This window comes from Carica papaya, chromosome 3 (genome assembly GCF_054855325.1).
Source record: "Carica papaya isolate Zhongbai chromosome 3, ASM5485532v1, whole genome shotgun sequence".
NCBI lineage: Eukaryota > Viridiplantae > Streptophyta > Magnoliopsida > Brassicales > Caricaceae > Carica > Carica papaya.
The window spans coordinates 23,241,351-23,265,528 of record NC_142311.1 but is presented as its reverse complement, the minus strand read 5'-3'; the positions used below and the strand labels follow the sequence as shown (position 1 = coordinate 23,265,528).

General features: G+C 44.2%; 24 pseudogenes; 23 read left to right on the top strand and 1 right to left on the bottom strand.

Annotated features, from left to right (window-relative positions):
• The first annotated feature begins 305 nt into the window (after window positions 1-305).
• Window positions 306-424, top strand: LOC148266874 (5S ribosomal RNA; annotated as a pseudogene).
• Window positions 425-1,242: 818 nt separating this feature from the next.
• On the top strand, window positions 1,243-1,361 carry LOC148266873 (5S ribosomal RNA; annotated as a pseudogene).
• Window positions 1,362-1,711: 350 nt separating this feature from the next.
• On the top strand, window positions 1,712-1,830 carry LOC148266872 (5S ribosomal RNA; annotated as a pseudogene).
• Window positions 1,831-3,085: 1,255 nt separating this feature from the next.
• LOC148266871 (5S ribosomal RNA) lies at window positions 3,086-3,204 on the top strand (annotated as a pseudogene).
• Window positions 3,205-4,939: 1,735 nt separating this feature from the next.
• Window positions 4,940-5,058, top strand: LOC148266870 (5S ribosomal RNA; annotated as a pseudogene).
• Window positions 5,059-5,874: 816 nt separating this feature from the next.
• On the top strand, window positions 5,875-5,992 carry LOC148266869 (5S ribosomal RNA; annotated as a pseudogene).
• A 1,264-nt stretch (window positions 5,993-7,256) lies between these two features.
• LOC148266868 (5S ribosomal RNA) lies at window positions 7,257-7,375 on the top strand (annotated as a pseudogene).
• Window positions 7,376-9,127: 1,752 nt separating this feature from the next.
• On the top strand, window positions 9,128-9,246 carry LOC148266867 (5S ribosomal RNA; annotated as a pseudogene).
• A 1,908-nt stretch (window positions 9,247-11,154) lies between these two features.
• LOC148266866 (5S ribosomal RNA) lies at window positions 11,155-11,273 on the top strand (annotated as a pseudogene).
• Window positions 11,274-11,943: 670 nt separating this feature from the next.
• LOC148266865 (5S ribosomal RNA) lies at window positions 11,944-12,062 on the top strand (annotated as a pseudogene).
• A 518-nt stretch (window positions 12,063-12,580) lies between these two features.
• Window positions 12,581-12,699, top strand: LOC148266864 (5S ribosomal RNA; annotated as a pseudogene).
• A 536-nt stretch (window positions 12,700-13,235) lies between these two features.
• LOC148266863 (5S ribosomal RNA) lies at window positions 13,236-13,354 on the top strand (annotated as a pseudogene).
• A 206-nt stretch (window positions 13,355-13,560) lies between these two features.
• Window positions 13,561-13,679, top strand: LOC148266862 (5S ribosomal RNA; annotated as a pseudogene).
• Window positions 13,680-14,181: 502 nt separating this feature from the next.
• LOC148266861 (5S ribosomal RNA) lies at window positions 14,182-14,301 on the top strand (annotated as a pseudogene).
• A 2,703-nt stretch (window positions 14,302-17,004) lies between these two features.
• Window positions 17,005-17,122, top strand: LOC148266860 (5S ribosomal RNA; annotated as a pseudogene).
• Window positions 17,123-17,470: 348 nt separating this feature from the next.
• LOC148266859 (5S ribosomal RNA) lies at window positions 17,471-17,589 on the top strand (annotated as a pseudogene).
• A 344-nt stretch (window positions 17,590-17,933) lies between these two features.
• On the top strand, window positions 17,934-18,051 carry LOC148266858 (5S ribosomal RNA; annotated as a pseudogene).
• Window positions 18,052-18,399: 348 nt separating this feature from the next.
• On the top strand, window positions 18,400-18,517 carry LOC148266857 (5S ribosomal RNA; annotated as a pseudogene).
• Window positions 18,518-18,865: 348 nt separating this feature from the next.
• LOC148266856 (5S ribosomal RNA) lies at window positions 18,866-18,984 on the top strand (annotated as a pseudogene).
• Window positions 18,985-19,330: 346 nt separating this feature from the next.
• Window positions 19,331-19,449, top strand: LOC148266855 (5S ribosomal RNA; annotated as a pseudogene).
• Window positions 19,450-19,788: 339 nt separating this feature from the next.
• On the top strand, window positions 19,789-19,907 carry LOC148266854 (5S ribosomal RNA; annotated as a pseudogene).
• Window positions 19,908-20,720: 813 nt separating this feature from the next.
• On the top strand, window positions 20,721-20,839 carry LOC148266853 (5S ribosomal RNA; annotated as a pseudogene).
• Window positions 20,840-21,654: 815 nt separating this feature from the next.
• Window positions 21,655-21,772, top strand: LOC148266852 (5S ribosomal RNA; annotated as a pseudogene).
• A 1,703-nt stretch (window positions 21,773-23,475) lies between these two features.
• LOC148266851 (5S ribosomal RNA) lies at window positions 23,476-23,594 on the bottom strand (annotated as a pseudogene).
• Window positions 23,595-24,178: the final 584 nt, after the last annotated feature.

The window sequence follows — 24,178 nt, the reverse complement described above, 5'->3', positions numbered from 1 at the left end:
GCAGTCCGTTAGTTAATTCACAAATGTGAGTTACAGCGACGAGGCATTTTGCTTAATATTTTTTATGCATTTAATTAAAGTCCTTCAAATGATAAGAGTGTTATTACGAGTATTTTATCTAGTAGAACAACGAAAAAAGAGGTTCGGTGGGTGATCTGTTCATGTGGGCATGAGTTGAGACGCCAGGGTACTTTGCTTGTATTAGAACTAGAAGTAGAGGTGAGGTGTGCGTGCATAGCGAAACAAATGACGGGAGGGTGGAGAGAAGGAGAAGGAGTACATATATTTGCAATGCGAATTAGAACGAGTGCGATCATACCAGCACTAATTCACTGGATCCCATCAAAACTCCGCAGTTAAGTGTGCTTCGGCGAGAGCAGTACTAGAATGGGTGACCTCCTTAGAAGTCCTCGTGTTGCACCCTTCTTTTTTCAGACGGGGTGTTAAACGTTACGTGGGACCAGAACGACGGTCTGTCGGTTCATTCTTAAACGTGAGTCACAGCGCCGGAGCATTTTGCTTAATTTTTTGTGTGCATTCAATTAAAGCCCATCACGTGATAAGAGTCTTATTACGAGTATCTTTTATAGTAGAACAACGAAAACATAGGTGTGATGGGTGATCCGTTCATATGGGCATGAGTCTAGGTGCTTGGGCATTTCGCTTGATATTAGAACAAGAAGTAGACGTGAGGTCTGCGCGTACAGCAAAACAAATGATGGAAGGAGGAAGGGAAGGAGAATGGGTACATGCATTCGTAGTGCGGAATGGGATGGGTGCGATCAGACCAGCTCTAATGCACCGAATTGCATAAGAACTCTGCAGTTAAATGTCCTTTGGTGAGAGTAGTACTAAGATGGTTAACCTCTTGGAAAGTCATCGTGTTGCACCTGTTTTTTTACACACAAGGCAATAAATGTTATGCGCGATCGGAATCATGGTCCGTCGGTTCATTCGCAAACGTGAGTCGTGGCGGCAAGGCATTTTACTTAATAGTTTTCGTGCATTCATTTATAATCCACCACGTTATAAGAGTCTCATTACAAAGATCTTACATAATAGAACAACAAAAAATAAGGTACGGCAGGCAGATCGTTCATCTGATCATGAGTCGAGCCACTTGGGCATTTTGCTTGATATTAGAATTAGAAGCATAGGTATGGGGGAAACGCACATCGAAAAAAATGACAATAGGGGGAGTGAAGGAGAAGGGGTATACGTATTTGTAGCACGAAATAGAATGGGTGCGATCATACCAGCATTATTTTGTCGAATCCCATCAGAACTCCGTAGTTAAGCATTTTTGGGCGAGAGTAGTACTAGGACGGGTGACCTCCTGGGAAGTCCTCGTGTTGCAAACTTCTTTTTGCAGACGGGGCCTTAAACGTTACACGGGACCGAAGTGACGGTCCGTCAGTTCATTCGTAAACGTGAGTCAAGGCATTGGGGCATTTTGCTTAATATTTTTCATGCATTCAATTAAAGCCCATCACGTGATAAGAGTGTTATTATGAGTATCTTACATAATAGAACAACGAGAACAGAGGTGCGGCGAGCGATCCGTTTATACGGGCATGAGTTGAGGCGCTAGGGCATTTCGTTTGATATTAGAACAAGAAGAAGAGGTAAGGTGTGTGCGCACAACGAAACAAATGACGGGAGGGGAGAGGGAAGGAGAAGGGGTATATGCATTTGCAGCACAAAATGAAATGGGTGCAATCATACCAGCACTAATTCACCAGATCCCATCAGAACTCCCCAGTTAAGCGTGCTTAGGCGAGAGTAGTACTTGGATGGGTGACCTCATGAGAAATTCTCATATTGCATCCTTCTTTTGTTAGACGGGGCGTTAAATATTATGCATGACTGGAGCGGTGGTCTGCCGGTTCGTTCGCAAATGTGAGTCACGATGCCGGGGCATTTTGTTTAATATTTTTTTTGTCTCAATTAAAGCCCATCATATGATAAGAGGGTTAGATAGAGATGCGGCGAGCGATCCATTCATATGGGCATGAGTTGAAGTGCTGGGGCATTTCACTTGATATTAAAACAAGAAAAGAGGTAAGGTTTGCGTGTACAGCGAAATAAATGACGGGAGGGGGGAGGGAAGGAGAAAGGGCACATGCATTTATAACGCGGAATGGGATGGGTGCGATCAGTCCAGAACTAATGCACCGAATCCCATAAGAACTCTGCAGTTAAGTGTCCCTTGGTGAGAGTTGTACTAAGATGGTTGACCTCTTGGAAAGTCCTCAAGTTGCACCTGTTTTTTTGCACACGTGGCAATACACATTACGTGCGACCACAACCATGGTTCGTCAATTCATTCACAAATGTGCATCGCAGCGTCAAGAAATTTTGCTTAAATAATTTTCATGCATTCATTTATAGTCCACCACATTATAAGAGTCTCATTATGAGCATCTTACATAGTACAATAATGAAAAATGAGTTGCGGCAGGCGGACCATTAATCTGATTGTGAGTCAAGCCGCTGGGGCAATTTGCTTGATATTAGAAGTAGAAGAAGAGGTGCAGGGTGCACGCATTGCGAAAAAAATGACGGGAGGGAGAGGGAAGGAGAAGGGGTATATGTATTTGCAGTGCAAAATGGAATGGGTGCAATCATACCAGCACTAATTAACTAGATCCCACCAGAACTCTGCAGTTAAGCGTTTTTGGGTGAGAATAGTACTAGGATAGATGACCTCCTAGGGAATTATCGTCTTGCACCCTTCTTTTTGCAAACAAGATGCTAAACGTTACGCAGGACCAGGGCGACGGTCCGTCAATTTATTTACAAATGTGAGTAACGGTGCCAGGGAATTTTTCTTAATATTTTTCGTGTATACAATTAAAGCTCATCACGTGATGAGAGTGTTATTACGAGTATCTTACATAGTAAAATAATGAAAACAGAGGTGCAGTGGGCGATATGTTCATATGGGCATGAGTCGAGGCACCTGGGTATTTCGCTCGATATTAGAACTACAAGCAAAGGTGAGGTGTGCGCACAAAGCGAAACAATTGACAGGAGGGGGGAGGGAAGGAAAAGGAGTATATGTATTTGCGCCACAAAATTGAATGGGTGCGATCATACCAGCACTAATTCACCGGATCCCATCAGAACTCCGCGATTAAGCGTGCTTGGACGAGAGTAGTACTAGGATGGGTGACCTCCTGGGAAGTCCCCTTGTTGCAACCTTCTTTTCGCAAACAGGGTGTTAAATGTTTTTCAGGACAAGAGCGATGGTCCGTCGGTTCATTCGCAAATGTGAGTCACGGCGCTTGGGTATTTTTCTTAATATTTTTTGCGCATTCAATTAAAGTCCATCACGTGATAAGAGTGTCCTTCCGAGCATCTTACATAGTATAACAACGAAAAAAGAGGTGTGGTACAATCTGTTCATATGGGCATGAGTCGAGGCGCCAGGGCATTTCGCTTGATATTAGAATTAGATGTAGAGGTGAGGTGTGCGCACAGTGAATCAAATGACGGATGGGGAGAGGGAAGGAGAAAAGGTATATGTATTTGTGGCGCAAATTAGAACGGGTGCTATCATACCAGCACTAGTTCACCAGATCCCATCAGAACTCCTCAGTTAAGCGTGCTCGAGCAAGAGTAGTGCTGGGATTGGTGATATGCTGAAAAGTCCTCGTGTTTCACTATTTTTTTTGCAGACGGGGCATTAAACGTTATGCGGGATTGGAGCGAGGGTCTGCTGGTTCATTCGCAAATGTGAGTCACGGCGCCGGAGCATTTTGCTTAATATTTTTTGCACATTTAATTAAATCCCATCACGTGATAAGACTGTCATTAAGGATATCTTAGATAGTAGAACAACAAAAAATGAAGTGCAACGGGAGATCCGTTCATATGGTCATGAGTCGAGGTGCGGGGAATTTTGCTAGATATTAGAACTAGAAGAAGAGGTAAGGTGCGCACACATTGAAACAAATGACGGGAGGGGGGAGGGAAGAAGAAGGGGTGTATGTCTTTGTGGTGCAAACTAGAATGGGAGTGATCATAACAACACTAGTTCACTGGATCCCATAAGAACTCCGTAGTTAAGCGTGCTTGGGTGAAAGTAGTACTAGGATGGTTGATCTCCTAGGAAGTCCTCGTGTTGCACCCTTTTTTTTGCAAATGGGGCGTTAAATTTTAAGCGGGACCGGTCCACCGGTTCATTCATAAACATAAGTCACGACGCCAGGGTATTTTGCTTAATATTTTTTGCTCATTCAATTAAAGCCTATCATGTGATAAGAGTATCATTACGAGTATCTTACATAGTAGAAAAATGAAAAATGAGGTGCGACAGGCGACCCGTTCATATGGGCAAGAGTCGAGGTATTGGGGCATTTCTCTTGATATTAGAACTAGAAGCATAGGTGAGGTGCGCGCACAGCAAAACAAATGACGGGAGGGGAGAGGGAAGTAGAAGGGGAATATGTATTTGCGGCGCAAACTAGAATGTGTGCGATCATACTAGAACTATTTGTCCAGTTCCCCTCAGAGTTCTGCAGTTAAGCGTATTTAGGCGAGAGTAGTACTAAGATGGGTGACCTCCTGGGAAGTTCTCGTGTTGCACCATTCTTTTTGCAGATGGGGCGTTAAATGTTACACAGGACCGTAGTGACGGCCTGCCGGTTCATTCGCAAATGTAAGTCACGGCACCTTAGCATTTTGCTTAATATTTTTTGTGCATTTAATTAAAGCTCATCTCGTGATAAGAGTGTCATTTCGAGTATCTTACATAATAGAACAACAAAAAACAAGGTACGGCGGGCTATTCGTTCATATGGGCATGAGTCGAGGCGCCAGGCATTTCACTTGAAATTAGTACTTGAAGTAGAGGTGAGGTGCGCACACAGGGAAATAAATGATGGGAGGGGAGAGGGAAGGAGAAGGGTTATATGTCTTTGCAGCAAACTAGAACGGGTGCGATCATACTAGCTTTATCTCACTGGATCGCATTAGAACTTCACAGTTAAGTGTGCTTGGGCGAGAGTAGTACTAGGATGAGTGACCTCTTAGGAAGTCCTCGTATTGCACCCTTCTTTTTGCAGACGGGACCTTAAACATTATACGAGACCGGAGCAACGATCCGCCAGTTCATTCGCAAAAAAGAGTCACGGCGCCAGGGCATTGCTTAATATTTTTCGCGCATTCAATTATAGCCCATAACATGATAAGAGTATCATTGCGAGTATCATACATAGTAGAACAAGGAAATATGAGGTGCGATGGGTGATCCGTTCATATGGGTATGAGTTGAGGCCGCCCCGAGGCATTTTGCTTGATATTAGAACTAAAAGCAGAGGTGAGGTGCACGCATAGTGAAACAAATGATGGGAGGAGAGAGGGAAGGAGAAGGGGTATATGTCTTTGCAGTGCAAACTTGAACAGGTGCGATCATACTAGCTCTAGTTCACTGGATCCCATTAGAACTTCGCAGTTAAGCGTGCATGGATGAGAGTAGTACTAGGATTGGTGACCTCCTAGGAAGTCCTTGTGTTGCACCCTTCTTTTTGCAGATGGGGCGTTAAACGTTACGCGGGACGAGAGCGACGGTCCGCCGGTCCATTTGCAAGCAAGAGTCACGGCACTGGGGCATTTTGCTTAATATTTTTTACGCATTCAATTAAAGTCCATAACGTGATAAAAGTATCATTGCGAGTATCATACATAGTAAAATAATGAAAAACGAGGTACGGCGGGCGATTCGTTCATATTGGCATGAGTCAAGGCACCGGGGCATTTTGCTTGATATTAAAACTAGAAGCAGAGGTTATGTACACGCACAGCGAAACAAATGATGGGAGGGGAGAAGGAAGGAGAATGGCTATATGTATTTGTAGCGCAAATAAGAACAGGTGCGATCATACCAGCACTAGTTCACCAGATCCCATCAGAACTCTATAGTTAAGTGTGCTTGGGTGAGAGTAGTACTAAAATCGGTGACCTATTGGAAGTACTTGTGTTGCACCATTCTTTTTGCAGACAGGGCGTTAAACGTTATGCGTGACTGGAGCGACGGTTTACTGGTTCATTCGCAAATGTGAGTCACGGCGTCGGGACATTTTGCTTAAAATTTTTTGTGTATTCAATTAAAATCCATCATGTGATAAGAGTGTTATTACTAGTGTCTTACATAATAGAACAACAAAAACAGAGGTGAGGCGGACGATCTATTCATATGGGCATTAGTTGAGGTGCTAACGCATTTCGTTTGATATTAGAACTAAAAGCAAACGTGCAGTGTGCGCACATAGCGAAACAAATGACAGGAGGGGGGAGGGAAGGAGATGGGATATATATATATTTAAAGCACAAATTAGAATTGGTTTGATAATCCCAGCACTAATTCACTAGATCCCATAAAAAATCTACAATTAAGCGAGCTTCGGTAGGAGTAGTACTAGGATGGGTGAACTCTTGGAAAGTCCTCGTGTTGCACCTTTTTTTTCATAGACAGGGCATTAAACGTTATGTGGGACTAGAGCGATAGTCTGCCAGTTCGTTTGCAAATGAAAGTCATGGCGCCAGGCATTTTGCTTAATATTATTCTTGCATTCAATTATAACCTACCACGTGATAAGAGTGTTATTACGAGTATCTTACACAGTAGTACAATGAAAAGAGAGGTGTGACGGATGATCCATTCATCTAGGCATGAGCCAAGGCACTGAGGCTTTTGTCTTGATATTAAAACTAGAAACAGAGGTGAGGTGTGAGTGTACAATGATACAAATGATCAGAGGGGAGAGGGAAGCCGAAGTGGCACATGCAATTGTAGCGGGGAATGGGATGGGTACGATCAGTCCAGCACTAATGCACTGAATCCTATAAGAACTTTGTAGTTAAGTGTCCTTGGAATCCCAATGAATCCTCGTATTGCACCTGTCTTTTTTCAGATGGAGTGTTAAACACTACGCGCAACCAGAGACGCAGTCAACCGGTTCATTCACCAGCGTGAGTCTTGGCGCCATGGCATTTTGCTTAATATTTTTTATGCATTCATTTATAGTACACCAAGTAATAAGAGTGTCATTACGAGCAGCTTACATAGTAGAATAATAAAAAACGAGGTGCGGTAAACTATCCATTCATCTGGGCGCGAGTCGAGCTGTTGGAGCATTTCGCTTGATATTAGAATTAGAAGCAGAGGTGTGGGGTGTGCACACAACGAAAAAAATGATAGGAGGGGGAAGGGAAAGAGAAGGGGTACATCTATTTGCAATGCGAACTGGAATGAGTGCGATCATACCAGCACTAATTCACCGGATCCCATCAGAACTCCACAGTTAAGCATTTTTGGGCGAGAGTAGTACTAAGATGTGTGACCTCTTGGGAAGTCCTCATGTTGCACCCTTCTTTTTGTAGATGGGGCGTTAAACATTACGTGGGACCAGAGCAATGATCCGCCATTTCATTTGCAAACGAGAGTCACATCGCCGGGGCATTTTACCTAATATTATTTTTACATTCAATTAAAGCCCATCACGTGCTAAGGGTGTTATTACGAGTATCTTACATAATAGAACAACGAAAATAAAGGTACAACGGGCAATCCATTCATATGGGCATGGGTCTAGGCAACAGGGTATTTTACTTGATATTAGAACTAGACGCAGAGGTGAGGTGTGCACGCACAGCGAAATAAATGACGGGAGGGGGAGGGAAGGAGAAAGGGCACATGCATTTATAGTACGAAATGGGATGGGTGCGATAATACCAGCATTAATGCACCGAATCCTATAAGAACTCTGCAGTTAAGTGTCTTTGGGTGAAAGTAGTACTAAGATGGTTGACCTCTTAGAAAGTCCTCGTGTTGCACCTATTTTTGTGCAAACGAGGAAATAAACATTAAACGCAACCAGAATGACGGTCTGTCAGCTCATTTGTAAACATGAGTCGCGGCGTCAGGACATTTTGCTTAACATTTTTTGTGCATTCATTTATAATCCACCACGTGATAAGAGTGTCATTACGAGTATCTTACATAGTAGAACAATGAAAAATAAGGTGCGGCAGGTGGTCCGTTCATCTGGGCGTGAGTCGAGCCGCCGAGGTATTTTGCTTGATATTAGAATTAGAAGCAGAGGTGCAGAGTGTACGCACAAAAAAAAAATGACGGGAGGGGAGAGGGAAGGAGAAGAGGTATATCTATTTGCAGCGTGAAATAGAATAGGTGCGATCATACCAGCATTAATTCATCGAATCTCATCAGAACTCTGCAATTAAGCATTTTTGGGCGAGAGTAGTACTAGGATGGGTAACCTCCTGGAAAAGTCTTGTGTTGTACCCTTCTTTTGGCAAATGGGGCATTAAACGTTAGGCAGGACCAGAACGACGGTCCGCTGGTTCGCAAACGTGAGTCACGGCGCCAGGGAATTTTGCTTAATTTTTTGTGTGCATTCAATTAAAGCCAATCACTTGATAAAAATGTTATTATGAGTATCTTACATAGTAGAACAACAAAAATAAATGTGCGGCGGGCGATCCGTTCATATGGGCATGAGTCGAGGCGTCGAAGTATTTTACTCGATATTAGAACTACAAGCAGATGTGAGGTGTAAGCGCACAACGAAACAAATGATGGGAGGGGGAGGGGAGGAGAAGGGGTATAAGTATTTGCAGAACGAACTGAAACAGGTGCGATCATACCAGCACTAATTCACCGGATCCCATCAGAACTCCGTATTTAAGTGTTTTTTGGTGAGAGTAGCACTAGGATGGGTGACTCCTAAGAAGTCCTCGTGTTACACCCTTCTTTTTCCAAACGGGGCGTTAAACGTTATGCGGCGCAAGAGCGACGGTTCGCCAGTTCATTCGCAACTGTGAGTCACGGCGCCGGGGCATTTTGTTTAATATTTTTCGTGCATTCAATTAAAGCCCATCACGCGATAAGAGTGTCATTACGATCATCTTACATAGTAGAACAACAAAAAATGAGGTACGGTGGGCAGTCCATTCATCTGGGTGCGAGTCATGCTGCCGGGGCATTTTTCTTGATATTAGAATTAGAAGTAGAGGTGTGGGGTGCGTGCACAGCAAAAAAAAATGACCGGGGGGGTGGGGCGGGAAGAGAAGGGGTATATGTATTTACTGTGCAAACTAGAACAGATGCGATCATACCAGCACTAATTGACCAGATCCCATCAGAACTCCGCAGTTAAGCGTACTTGGGTGCGAGCCGTACTAGGATGGGTAACTTCTTGGGAAGTCGTCATGTTGCACCCTTATTTTTTATGACGGGACGTTAAACGTTACGCAAGACCAGAGTGACGGTTCGCCGGTTTATTCGCAAATGTAAGTCACAACGATGGGGCATTTTGCTTAAAATTTTTCGTGTATTTAATTAAAGCCCATCACGTGATAAGAGTGTTCTTACGAGTATCTTGCATAATAGAACAACGAAAATAGAGGCACGGCAGACGATCCTTTCATGGGCATGGGTCGAGGCACCGGTGCATTTTCTTTGATATTAGAACTAGAAACAGACATACAGTGTGCATGCACAACGAAATAAATGACGGGAGGGGGGCAAGAAGAAGAATGAATATATATATTTGCAGCGCAAATTAGAATAGGTTTGATCATACCAGTATTAATTCACTGGATCCCATCAAAACTCCACAGTTAAGCGTGCTTGGGCGGGAATAGTAATAGGATGGGTGACCTCCTGGAAAGTACTCGTGTGCACCATTCCTTTCGCAGACGGGACGTTAAATATTACGCGAGACTAGAGCGACAGTTTGCCAGTTCGTTCACAAACGTGAGTCATGGCACCGGGGTATTTTGCTAAATATTATTCTGCAGTTAAGTGTCCTTAGAATCACACTGAATCCTCGTGTTGCATCCGTCTTTTTTCGAATGGAGCGTTAAATATTACGCACGACTGGAGACGCGGTCCACCGGTTCATTCGCTGGTGTAAGTTTTGGCGCCATGGCATTTTGCTTAATATTTTTCATGCATTCATTTATAGTCCACCACATGCTAAAATTGTCATTACGAGCAACATACATAGTAGAATAATAAAAAACGAGATGCGGCGGATGGTCCGTTCATCTGGGCGTGAGTCGAGCCACCGAGGTATTTCGCTTGATATTAGAATTAGAAGTAGAGGTGCAAGGTGCGCGCACAGCAAAAAAAATGACAGGAGGGGGGAGGAAAACAACAGGGGTATATCTATTTGCAGCGGAAAACGGAATGAGTGCGATCATACCAGCACTAATTCACCGGATCCCATTAGAACTCTGCAGTTAAGTGTTTTTAGGCGAGAGTAGAACTATGATGGGTGATCTCCTTGGAAGTCCTTATGTTGCACCCTTCTTTTTTCAGACGGGGCGTTAAACGTTACGCGGGACCAGAGCGACGGTCTACCAGTTCATTCGCAAACGTGAGTCACGGTGCCAGGGCATTTTGCTTAATATTTTTCGTGCATTTGATTAAATCCCATCACGGGATAAGAGTGTTATTACGAGTATCTTACATAGTAGAACAACAAAAATAGTGGTGCAGCGGGTGATCCGTTCAAATGGGCATGAGTCGAGGTACCAGGGCATTTCGTTTGATATTAGAACTAGAAGTAGAGTTGAGGTGTGCGATCATAACGAAAAAAATGACGGGAGGGGGGAGGGAAGGAGAAGGGCACATGCACTTGTAGCGCGGACCTGGACAGGTGCGATAATACCAGCACTAATGCACCGAATCCCATAAGAACTCTACAGTTAAGTGCCTTGGATGAGATTAGTACTAAGATGGTTGACCTCTTGGAAAGTCCTCGTGTTGCACCTGTTTTTGTCCACATGAGGAAATAAACGTTACGCGCGACCGGAACAACAGTCCGTCGGGTCATTCGCAAATATGAGTCGTGGCATCAAGGTATTTTGCTTAATATTTTTCGTGCATTCATTTATATTCCACCACGTGATAAGAGTGTCATTACGAGCATCTTACATAGCATAACTATAAAAAATGAGGTGTGACAGGAGGTCTGTTAATCTGTGCACGTGTCGAGCTGCGGGGGCATTTTGCTTGATATTAGAATTAGAAGCAAAGGTGGAGGGTGCACGCACAATGAGAAAAATGACAAGAGGAGGGAGGAAAGGAGAAAGGGTATATCTATTTGTAGCGCGAAATGGAACAGGTGCGATCATACTAGCACTAATTCGTCAGATCCCATCAGAACTCCGCAGTTAAGCGTTTTTGGGCGAGAGTAGTACTAGGATGGGTAACCTCCTGCGAAGTCCTCGTGTTGCACACTTCTTTTTGGAGACGTGGCATTAAACATTACGCGGGATGAGTGACGGTATGTCGGTTCATTAGTAAACGTGAGTCATGGCGCCTGGACATTTTACTTAATACCTTTTGTGCATTCAATTAAAATCCATCATGTGATAAGAGTGTTATTACGAGTATCTTATATAGTAGAACAATGAAAATAGAAGTGCGGTCGGCAATCCATTCATATGGGCATGAGTCGAGGCGCCGGAGCATTTCACTTGATATTAGAACTAGAAACAGAGGTGAACTATGCGCGTACAATGAAACAAATGGCGGGAGGGGGGAGGGAAGGAGAAGGGCCACATGCATTTGTAGCGCGGAATGGGACGGGTGCGATCAGACCAGCACTAATGCACCGAATCCCTTAAGAACTATGAAATTAAGTGTCCTTTAGCGAGAGTAGTACTAAGATGGCTGACCTCTTGGAAAGTCCTCGTGTTACACTTGTTTTTTTACACACAAGACAATAAAGGCTACACGCGACTAGAACTATGGTCCACTAGTTTATTCGCAAATGTGAGTCAAGGCTCCAGAGAATTTTACTTGATATTAGAACGATAAGCAGAGGTGCAGGCTGCACGCACAAGAAAACAAATGACGGGAGGGGGGAGGGAAGGAGGAGTGTATGTATTTGCAGCGCAAAATGAAACGAGTGCAATCATACTAGCATTAATGCACCAGATCCCATCAGAACTCCGCAATTAAGTGTGCTTGGGCGAGAGTAGTACTAGGATGGGTGACCTCCTAGGAAGTCTTCGTGTTGCACCCATTTTTTAACAGATGGAGTGTTCAACGTTACGTGCGACTGAAACTATGGTCTGCAGGTTTATTCATAAATAGGAGTCAAGGTGCCGAGGCATTTTACTTGATATTAGAACGAGAAGTAGATGTGCAATGTGCACGCACAAGAAAACAAATGATGGGAGGGGGGAAGGAGGAGTGTATGTACTTACAACGCAAAATGAAACGGATGCAATCATACCAGCACTAATAGATTCCATCAGAACTCCATAGTTAAGTGTACTTTGGAGAGAGTAGCACTAAGATGGGTGACTTCCTGGGAAGTTCTCGTGTTGCGCCTATTTTTTTGCAGATGGGGCATTCGACGTTACGCGCGACTGGAACTATGGTCCGTTGGTTTATTCATAAATGTGAGTCAAGGCACCAGGGCATTTTACTTAATATTAGAAAGAGAAGCAGAGGTGCAGTGTGCACCCACAAGGAAACAAATGATGAGAGGGGGAGGGAAGGAGATGGAGTGTATGTATTTGTAGCGCGTAATGAAACAGGTGTGATCATACTAGCATTAATGCACCAGATCCCATCAGAACTCCGCAGTTAAGTGTGCTTTGGTGAGAGCAGTACTAAGATGGGTGATCTCTTGGGAAGTGCTCGTGTTGCACCTATTTTTTTACAGATGGGGCATTCGACGTTACGCGCGACTGGAACTATGGTCCACTAGTTTATTTGCAAATTTAAGTCAAGGCCCCAGGGCCTTTTACTTGATATTAGAACCAAAAGAAGAGGTGCAGTGTCCACGCACAAATGCACAAATAAACAAATGACGGGAGGGGGGAGGGAAGGAGAAGGACTGTATGTATTTGTAGCACGGAATAAAATGGGTGCGATCATACCAGCACTAATGCACCAGAACCCATCAGAACTTCGCAGTTAAGTGTGCTTAGGCGAAATTAGTACTAGGATTAGTGACCTCCTGGGAAGTCCTCATGTTGCACTCATTTTTTTGCAGATGGGCCGTTCGACGTTACGCACGACTGAAACTATAGTCCGCTGGTTTATTCGTAAATGTGAGTCAAGGCGCCGGGGTATTTTGCTTGATATTAGAATGGGAAGCAGAGGTGTAGTGTACACACACAAGGAAACAAATGATGGGAGGGGGAGAAGAAGAAGGAGTGTATGTATTTGCAGTGCGAAATGAAACGGGTGCGATCATATCAGCACTAATACATCGGATCCCATCAGAACTCCGCAGTAAAGTGTATTTGGGTGAGAGTAGTACTAGGATGGGTGACCTCCTAGGAAGTCCTCGTGTTGCACCCATTTTTTTACAAATGGGGTTTTCAACGTTACGCGCGACTAGAATTATGGTCTGCTGGTTTATTCACAAATGTGAGTTAAGGCACTGGGGCATTTTACTTGATATTAGAACGAGAAGTAAAGGTGCAGTGTGCACGCACAAGGAAACAAACAACAGGAGGGGGGAGGGAAGGAAAAGGAGTGTATGTATTTGCAGCATGTAATGAAATGGGTACCATCATACCAGCACTAATGCTCCGGATCCCATTAGAACTTTGCAGTTAAGTGTGCTTGGGCGAGACTAGTACTAGGATGGGTGACTTCCTAGGAAGTCCTCGTGTTGCACCCATTTTTTTACAGATGGGGTGTTCGACGTTACGCACAACTGGAACTATGGTCAGCTGGTTTATTAGCAAATGTGAGTCAAGGCACCGGGGCATTTTACTTGATATTAGAATGAGAAGCAGAGGTGTAGTGTGCACGCACAAAGAAACAAATGACGGGAGGGGGGGTGGAAGGAGAAGGAATTTATCTATTTGTGGGCTGTAATGATACGGGTGCGATCATACCAGCATTAATGCACCATATCCCCTTGGAACTCCGCAGATAAGTCTGCACGTGCGAGAGTAGTACTAGGATGGGTGACTTCCTGGCAAGTCCACGTGTTGTACCCATTTTTTTACAGATGGGGTGTTCGACGTTACGTGTGACTAGAACTATGGTCCGCTGGTTTATTCACAAATGTGAGTCAAGGCACCGGGAAATTTTACTTGATATTAGAACGAGAAGCAGAGGTGCAGTGTGCACGCACAAGGAAATAAATGATGGGATGGGGGAGGGAAGGAGAAGAAGTGTATGTATCAGACTAGCACTAATGCACCGGATCCCATCAGAACTCCGTAGTTAAGTGTGCTTTGGCGAGAGTAGTACTAGGACGGGTGACCTCTTGGGAAGTCCTCGTGGTGTACCTGTCTTTTTTGCAGATGAGGCGTTAATATTACGCGTAACTTGAGACACAGTCTGCCGGTTCATTCGCCGTCGTGAGTCGCAGCATTAGAGCATTTTTGTTAATATTTTTTGTGCATCCATTTATAGTCCACCACGTGATAAGAGTGTCATTACATGCATCTTAAATAATAGAACAACCAAAACAAAGGTGAGGCGGGCGTATATGTATTTGAATAGCGTGAGTCGAGGCAACAGGGTATTTTTCTTGATATTACAACTAGAAGCAGAGGTGTGGTGTCCACGCAGAGTGAAACAAATTATGGGAGGGGGGAGGGAAAGAGAAGGGGTATATGTATTTGAAGTGCGGAATGGGACGAGTGGGATCATACTAGCACTAATGCATCGTATCCCATCATAACTTTGCAGTTAAGCGTGTTTGGGCGAGAGTAGTACTAGGATGAATGACCTCCTGGGAAGTGTTCATGTTTCACCTGTCTTTTTGTGGACAGGGCGTTAAACATTACGCGCGATCGGAGCCATAGTCTGCTGGTTCATTTGTCGGCGTGAGTCGCCTCGCCGGGGCATTTTGCTTACTTTTTTTTGTGCACTCCTTTATAGTCCACCACATGATAAGAGACTCATTACAAGCATCTTACATAGTAGAACAATGGAAAAAAAATGTGTGACGGGTAATCCTTTAATCTGGGCATAAGTCGAGGCGCTAGGGCATTTTGCTTGATATTAGAACTAGAAACAGAGATGCAGTGTACACGCACAACGAAAAGAATGACGGAAGAGGGGAGGAAAGGAGAAGAGATATATGTATTTACAATATAGAATGGAAGGGGTGCGATCATACCAGCACTAATGCACTGGATCCCATCGAACTATGTAGTTAAGCATGCTTAGGTGAGAGTAGTACTAGGATCGGTAACCTCCTGAGAAGTCCTCGTGTTGCACTATCTTTTTACAAACGGGGCGTAAAACAATATACATGATCAGAGCCACAATCCGCTACTGTGAGTTGCATCGCCAAAAAAGTTTGCTTACTATTTTTTCATGCATCTATTTATAGTCTACCACGTGATAAGAGTGTCATTACAAGCATCTTGCATAGTAGAATAAAGAAAATGAGGTACGGTGGGCGGTCCTTTCTTCTGGGCATGAGTTGAGGCATCGGGGCATTTCACTTGATATTAATAAACAGAGGTGCGGTGTGTGCGCACAACAAAACAAATGACGGGTGGGGGGAGGGAAGGAGAAGGGGTATATGTATTTGAAGTGCGAAATGCAAGGGGTGCAATCATACTAGCGCTAATACACTAGATCCCATAGAACTTCGTAGTTAAGCGTGCTTGATTGGGTGACCTCTTGGGAAGTCTTCGTGTTGCACCCGTCTTTTTGTAGAGGGGGCATCAAACATTATGTGCGATCGGAGCCACAGTCTGCCGGCATGAGTAGTGACGTTGAATTATTTTACTTAATGTTTTACGTGCATTTATTTATAGTCCACCACGTGATAAGAGTTTCATTACGAGAATCTTACATAGTAGAACAATGAAAAAAGAGGCGCAGCGGGCCTCCGTTCTTCTAAGCATGAGTCGAAGCGACATGGCATTTTGCTCTATATTAGAACTAGAAGCAGAGATGCAGTATGCCCGCATAGCGAAATAAATGATGGGAGGGGGGAGGGAAGGAGAACGACTATATGTATTTGTAGTGGGGAATGGGACAGTTGCGATCATACAAACATTAATGCACAAGATCCCATCAAAACTCTGTAGTCAAGCGTGCTTAGGCGAGATTAGTTCTAGGATGGGTGACCTCCTGGAAAGTCCTCATGTTAAACTCGTCTTTATGTAGACGGGGTGTTAAACGTTAAGTGCGATCGGAGCCACAGTTTGCAAGTGTGAATCGCGGAGCCTGAAAATTTTACTTAATATTTTTCGTGCATTCATTTATAGTCCACCACGTGATAAGAGTGTCATTATGAGTATCTTACATAGTATAACAACAAAAAATGAGGTGCGACTGGCGATCCATTCATCTGGGCGTGAGTCGAGGTGCTGGGATATTTTGCTTGATATTAGAACTAGAAACAGAGGTGTGGTGTGTGCGCATAATGAAACAAATGATGGGAGGGGGGAAGGAAGGAGAAGGGGTATATGTACTTACAGCGTGGAATGGAAGGGGTGAGATCATACCTACACTAATGCACTAGATCCCATCGAATTTCATAGTTAAGTGTACTTGAGTGGAAGTAGTACTAGGATGGGTGACCTCTTGGAAAGTTCTCGTGTTCCACTCGTCTTTTTACTAACGGGACATTAAACATTATGCGCGATCAGAGCCATTGTCACCTGGAGTGAGTCGCGATGCTGAGACATTTTGCTTAATATTTTTCGTGCATTCATTTATAGTTCGTCACGTGATAAAAGTGTCATTATGAGTATCTTTTATAGTAGAATAATAAAAAACGAGGTGCAGTGGGTAGTCCATTCATCTGGGCATGAGTCGAGGTACTGGAGCATTTTGCTCTATATTAGAACTATAAGCAGAGATGCGGTGTTCACGCATAGCGAAACAAATAACGGGGTGGAGGGGGGAAGAATGGGTATATGTATTTATAGTGCAAAATAGAAGAGATGCGATCATACAAGCACTAATGCACCGGATCCCATTGAACTCCGTAGTGGAGCGTGCTTTGGCAAGAGTAGTACTAGGATGGGTGCGATCATATCAGCACTAGTTCACTGGATCTATCAGAATTCCACTGATAAGTGTGCTTGAGCGAGAGTAGTACTACGATGGGTGATCTCTTTGGAAGCACTTGTGTTGCACCCTTCTTTTTGCAGATGGGGCGTTAAATGTTACGCGGGACTGGAGCGACAGTCCACTGGTTCATTCACAAATGTGAGTCACGACCCCGGGGCATTTTGCTTAATACTTTTCGTGCATTCAATTAAAGCCCATCACGTGATGAGACTGTCATTGCGAGCATCTTAAAAAGTAGAACAACAAAAAATAAGGTGCGGCAGGCAATCCGTTCATATGGGCATGAGTCGAGGTGCTAGGGCATTTCGCTCGATATTAGAACTAGAAGCAGAGGTGAGTTTCGCGCACAGCGAAACAAATGAGGGGAAGGGAGAGGGAAGGATAAGTGGTATATGTCTTTGCAACATAAATTAGAAGGGGTGCGATCATACCGGCACTAATTCACTAGATCCCATCAGCACTCTGCAGTCAAGCATGCTAGGGCGAGAGTAGTACTAGGATGGGTGACCTCTTGGGAAGTACTCGTGTTGCACCCTTCTTTTTGTAGACAGGGCATTAAATATTACGCGGAACCGGAGCGACAGTCCGCCGGTTAATTCACAAACATGAGTCACTGCGCCGGGACAATTTGCTTAATATTTTTTGTGCATTCAATTAAAGCCCATCACATGTTGAGAGTGTCATTGAGAGCATCTTACATAGTAGAATAATGAAAAAGGAGGTGCGACGGGTGTTTCATATAGACATGAGTCGAGGTACCAGGACATCTTTGTCGATGTTAGAACTAAAAGTAGAGGTGAGTTGCACACACAGCGAAACAAATGATGGAAAGGGAGAGGGAAGGATAAGGGATATATGTCTTTGCGGTGAAAATTTGAAGGGGTGCGATCATACCAGCACTAGTTCACTGGATCCATCAGAACTCTGCTGACAAGCGTGCTTGAGTGAGAGTAGTACTACGATGGGTGACCTCTTTGGAAGCACTCGTGTTGCACCCTTCTTTTTGCAGATAGGGCATTAAATATTACGCGGGACTGGAGTGACAGTCTGCCGATTCATTCACAAATGTGAGTCACAGCTCTGGGGTATTTTGCTTAATACTTTTTGTGCATTCAATTAAAGTCCATCACGTGATGGGACTGTCATTGCGAGCATCTTAAAAAGTAGAACAACAAAAAATAAGGTGCGACAGACGATCCGTTCATATGGGCATGAGTCGAGGTGCTAGGGACTTTCACTTGATATTAGAACTAGAAGAAGAGGTGAGTTTCGTGCACAGAGAAACAAATGACAGGAAGGGAGAGGGAAGGAGAAGTGGTATATGTCTTTGTAACATAAATTACAAGGGGTGCGATCATACCGGCACTAGTTCACTGGATCCCATCAGAACTCCGTAGTCAAGCGTGCTTGGGCGAGAGTAGTACTAGGATGGTGACCTCTTAGGAAGTACTCGTGTTGCACCCTTCCTTTTGTAGATGGGGCATTAAATGTTACGTGAAACTGGAGCAATAGTTTGTCAGTTAATTCACAAACGTGAGTCACGGCGCCGGGTCATTTTGCTTAATATTTTTCGTGCATTCAATTAAAGCCCATCACGTGTTAAGAGTGTCATTACGAGCATCTTACATAGTAGAACAACAAAAATGGAGGTGCAACAGGTGTTCCGTTCATATAGACACGAGTCGAGGTGCCGGGGCATTTCGCTCGATATTAGAACTAGAAGCAGAGGTGAGTTGCGCACACAGTGAAATAAATGATGGGAAGGGAGAGGAAAGGGGAAAGGGTATATGTATTTGCGGCGCAAACCAGAACGGTTACGATCATACCAGCAGTAGTTCACCGGATCCCATCAGAACTCCACAGTCAAGCATGCTTGGACGAGAGTAGTACTAGGATGCGTGACCTCTTGTGAAGTTCTCGTGTTGCACCCTTCTTTTTGCAGATGGGGCGTTAAATGTTACGCAGGACCGGAGCTACAGTCCGCTGGTTCATTCGTAAACGTGAGTCACGGCGTTGGGACATTTTGCTTAATATTTTTTGTGCATTCAACTAAAACCGATCACGTGATAAAAGTGTCATTGCAAGCACCTTATATAATAGAACAACGAAAAACGAGGTGCGGTGGGCGATCCGTTCATATGGGCATGAGTCGAGGTACCGGGGCATTTCGCATAATATTAGAACTAGAAGAAGAGGTGAGGTGCGCGCACAACGAATCAAATGACGGGAGGGGAGAGGGAAGGAGAAAGGGCATATGTTTTTGCAGCAAACAAGAAAGGGTGCGATCACACCAGCATTAATTCACCGGATCGCCTCAGAACTCTGCAGTTATGCGTGCTTGGGCAAGAGTAGTACTAGGATGGGTGACCTCCTAGGAAGCCCTCGTGTTGCATCCTTCTTTTTGCAGATTGGGCTTTAAACATTACGCGGGACCAGAGCGATGGTCCGCTGGTTCATTCATAAATGTGAGTCACAGCATTGAGGCATTTTGTTTAATATTTTTTGCCCATTCAATTAAAGCCCATCACGTGATAAGAGTATCTTTGCAAGCATATTACATAGTAAAACAACAAAAATTGAGGTACGACGCTATCCATTCATATGAGCATGAGTCGAGGCGCCATGGTATTTCGCTTGATATTAGAATTAGATGCAGATGTGAGGTGCGCACACAGCGAAACAAATGAGGGGAGGGAAGGAGAAGGGGTATATGTACTTGCGGCACAAACTAGAACGGGTGTGATCATACCAACACTAGTTCACCAGATCTCATCAGAAATCCGCAGTTAAGCGTGCTTTGGCGAGAGTAGTACTAAGATGGGTGATCTCCTGGGAAGTTCTTGTGTTGCACCCTTCTTTTTGCGGACGGGGCGTTAAACATTCAACAAGATTGGAGCGATGGTCCGTCGGTTTATTTGCAAACATGAGTCATGGCATCGGGGCATTTTGCTTAGTATTTTTTCAGCATTCAATTAAAGCCCATCGTAGGATAAGAGTGTCATTGCGAGCATCCTAAATAGTAAAACAACAAAAAATGAGAGGCGGTGGCCGATTCGTTCATATGGGCATGAGTAGAGGTGCTGGGGAATTTTGCGTCATATTAAAACTAGAAGAAGAGGTGAGGTGTGGGCACAGCGTAATAAACGATGGGAAGGGAGAGTGAACGAAAAGGGGAATATTTATTTGCGGCACAAACAAGAATAGGTGCAATCATACCAGCACTAGTTAACCAAATCCCATAAGAACTATGCAGTTAAACGTGCTTGGGCGAGAGTAATACTAGAATGGGTGATCTATTAGGAAGTCCTCATGTTGCACCCTTCTTTTTGCAGACGGGACGTTAAACGTTATACGAGACCGGAGCGACGGTCCCCCGTTCATATGCAAACGTTAGTCACAGCACCGAAGTATTTTGCTTAATATTTTTCAACATTCAATTGAAGCCCATCACATGATAATTATATCATTGCCAGCATCTTAAAAAGTATAACAACGAAAAATGAGGTACGGCAGGTGATCCGTTCGTATAGGCATGTGTTGAGGCATCGGGGCATTTCAGTTGATATTAGAACTAGAAGGAGAGGTGAGGTGTGCGCACAGTAAAAAAAATGACGATAGGGGAGAGAGAAGGAGAAGGGGCATATGTATTTATGGCGCAAATAAGAAAGGTTACGACCATATCAGCAATAATTTACCGGATCCCATCAGAACTCTGCAGTTAAGTGTGTTTGGGCGAGAGTAGTACTAGGATGGGTGATCTCCTGGGAAGTTCTTGTGTTACACCCTTCTTTTTGCAGAAGGAGCGTTGAACATTCAACGAGACTGGAGCGATGGTCTGCTAGTTCATTTGCAAATGTGAGTCACAGCACTGGGGCATTTTGCATAATATTTTTCCAGCATTCAACTAAAATCCATCACATGATAAGAGTGTCATTGCGAGCATCTTAAAGAGTAGAACAACGAAAAATGAGAGGCGGCGGGCGATCCGTTTATATGGGCATGAGTCGAGGTGCCGGGGCATTTCGCTAGATATTAGAACTAAAAGAAGAGGTGAGGTGCGCGCACAGAGAAACAAATGATGGGAAGGGTGAGTGAAGGAGAAGGGGTATATGTATTTGCGGCGCAAACCAGAACGGGTGCGATCATACTAGCACTAGTTCACTGGATCCCATCAAAACTTCAAAGTTAAGCGTACTTGGGAGAGAGTAGTACTAGGATGGGTGACCTCCGGCGAAGTCCTCATGTTGCACAAGTCTTTTTACAAACGGGGCATTAAACGTTACATGGGACTAGAGCAAAGGTTCACCGGTTCATTCGCAAATGTGAGTCACAGCGTTAGAGCATTTTGCTTAATATTTTTTAGGCATTCAATTAAAGCCCATCACGTAATACAAGTGTCATTGGGAGCATCTTAAATAATAGAAAAACAAAAAACAAGGTGCGGCGGGCGATTCGTTTATATGGGCATGAGTCGAGGTACCGGGGCATTTTACTTGACATTAGAACTAAAAGCAAAGTTGAGGTGCGCACACAGCGAAACAAATGATGGTAGGGAAGAGGGAAGGAGAATGGGAATATGTATTTGCGGTGCAAATAAGAAAGGGTGCGATCATACCAGCAATAATTCACCGGATCCCATCAGAACTCCGCACTTAAGCGTGCTAGGTGAGAGTAGTTCTAGGATGGGTGATCTCTTAAGAAAATCTCGTGTTGCACCCTTCTTTTTGCAGACGGGGCATTAAACATTACGCGAGACAGGAGCGACGGTCCGCTTGTTCATACGCAAACGTGAGTCACAGCACCGGGGCATTTCATTTAATATTTTTTAAGCATTCAGGTTGACTCACTTCTTTCTAATTGTTTCTCATTATTAAGAAAAGGTAACGAAGATAAAATACGAGCTTGTTTTAAGGTCAATCTATTCACCCGCCTAGATAATATTTTTCCTTGTTCACTAATAAATTGACTCTAAAGCCCAGCATGTGATAAGAGTGCCATTGCGAGAATTTTAAATAGTAGAACAACGAAAAATAAGGTGCGGAGGGCGATCCATTCATATAGGCATGAGACCAGGCGCCGGGGCATTTCGCTTGATATTAGAACTAGAAGCAGAAGTGAGGTGCACGCACAGCGAAACAAATGACGGGAGGGGAGAGGGAAGGAGAATGGGCATATGTATTTGCGGTGCAAATAAGAAAGGTTGCAATCATACCAACAATAATTCACCGGATCCATTTAGAACTCCGCAGTTATGCGTGCTTGGGCGAGAGTAGTACTAGGATGGTTGATCTCTTGGGAAGTCCTCATGTTGCACCCTTCTTTTTACGAACAGAGCATTAAACATTACACGAGACCGAAGCGACAGTTTGCCTCTTCATTCGCAAATGTGAGTCAAGGCACCGGGGCATTTTGCTTAACATTTTTTGCGTATTCAATTAAAGTCCATCACGTGATGAGAGCGTTATACCCCTTCTAGTATGATCGCTCCCATTCTAGTTTACGCCGCAAAGACATATACCCCTTCTCATTCGCTCCCTCCTCCCGTCATTTGTTTTACTGTGTGCGCACCTCACCTCTTCTTCTAGTTCTAATATCAAGCGAAATGCCCCGCGCCTCAACTCATGGCCATATGAACGAATCGCGTTGCAGCTCCTTTTTCGTTTTTCTACTATGTAAAATGCTCGCAAGGATAGTCTTATCACATGGTGTACTATAAATGAATGCACGAAAAATATTAAGTAAAATGGCCTGACACCGTGACTAACGTTTGCGAATGAACCGATGGACCGTGGTTCCGGTCGCGTGTAACGGTTTATTGCCTCATGTGCAAAAAAATAGGTGCAACACGAGGACTTTCTAAGAGGTCAACCATCTTAGTACTACTCTCACCAAAGGACAATTAACTGCAGAGTTCTTATGGAATTTGGTGCATTAGTGCTGGTCTGATCGCACCCGTCCTATTTCCCACTACAAATGCATGTGCCCCTTCTCCTTCCCTCAACCCTCCTGTCATTTGTTTCGTTGTACGCGCACACCTCCCCCCGCTTCTTGTTCTAATATCAAGTGAAATGCCCCGGCGCCTCGACTCATGCCCATATGAACGGATTGCCTGCCGCACCTCTGTTTTTGTTGTCCTACTATGTAAGATACTCGCAATAACACTCTTATCACGTGATGGGCACTAATTGAATGCACAAAAAATATTAAGCAAAATGCCCTAGCACCGTGACTCACGTTTGTGAATGAACCTGCGGATCGTTGCTCTGGTCCCACACAATGTTTGGCCCATTTTCAAAAAAATGGGTGCAATCTCATTCTAATATCGAGTAAAATGCCCTGGCACCTTGACTCACATTTGCGAATAAACCAGTGGACCATAGTTCCAGTCGCGTGTAACGTCAAATGCCCCATTGGCAAAAAAATGGGTGCAACACAAAGACTTCCCAAGAGGTCACCCATCCTAGTACTACTCTCTCCCAAGTACACTTAATTTCGGAGTTCTGATGGGATCCGGTGCATTAGTGCTGGTATGATCATACCTGTTTCGTTCCGCACTACAAATACATACATTCCTTCTCTTTCCCTCCACCCCTCCCGTCATTTGTTTTCTTGTCCGTGGAAACTACACCATTGCTTCTCGTTCTAATATCAAGTAAAATGCCCCGATGCCTTGACTTACATAGGCGAATAAACAAGCAGACCATAGTTCCAGTCGTGCGTAACATCGAACACCCCATCTGCAAAAAAATAGGTGCAACATGAGGACTTCCCAAGAGGTCACCCATCCTAGTACTATCGCCTAAAAACACTTAACTGTGGAGTTTTGATGGGATCCAGTGCATTGGTGCTGGTATGATCACACCCGTTTCATTATGCGTTGCAAATACATACACTCCATCTCCTTCCCTCCCCCTCCCGTCATTTGTTTCCTTGTGCGTGCACACTGCACCTCTACTTCTCTTTCTAATATCAAGTAAAATGTTCTAGTGCCTTGACTCACATTTGCGAATAAACCAGCGGACCATAGTTCCAGTCGAGTGTAACGTTGAACGGCCCATCTACAAAAAAATAAGTGCAACACGAGGACTTTCTAAGAGGTCACCCATCTTAGTGCTACTCTCGCCC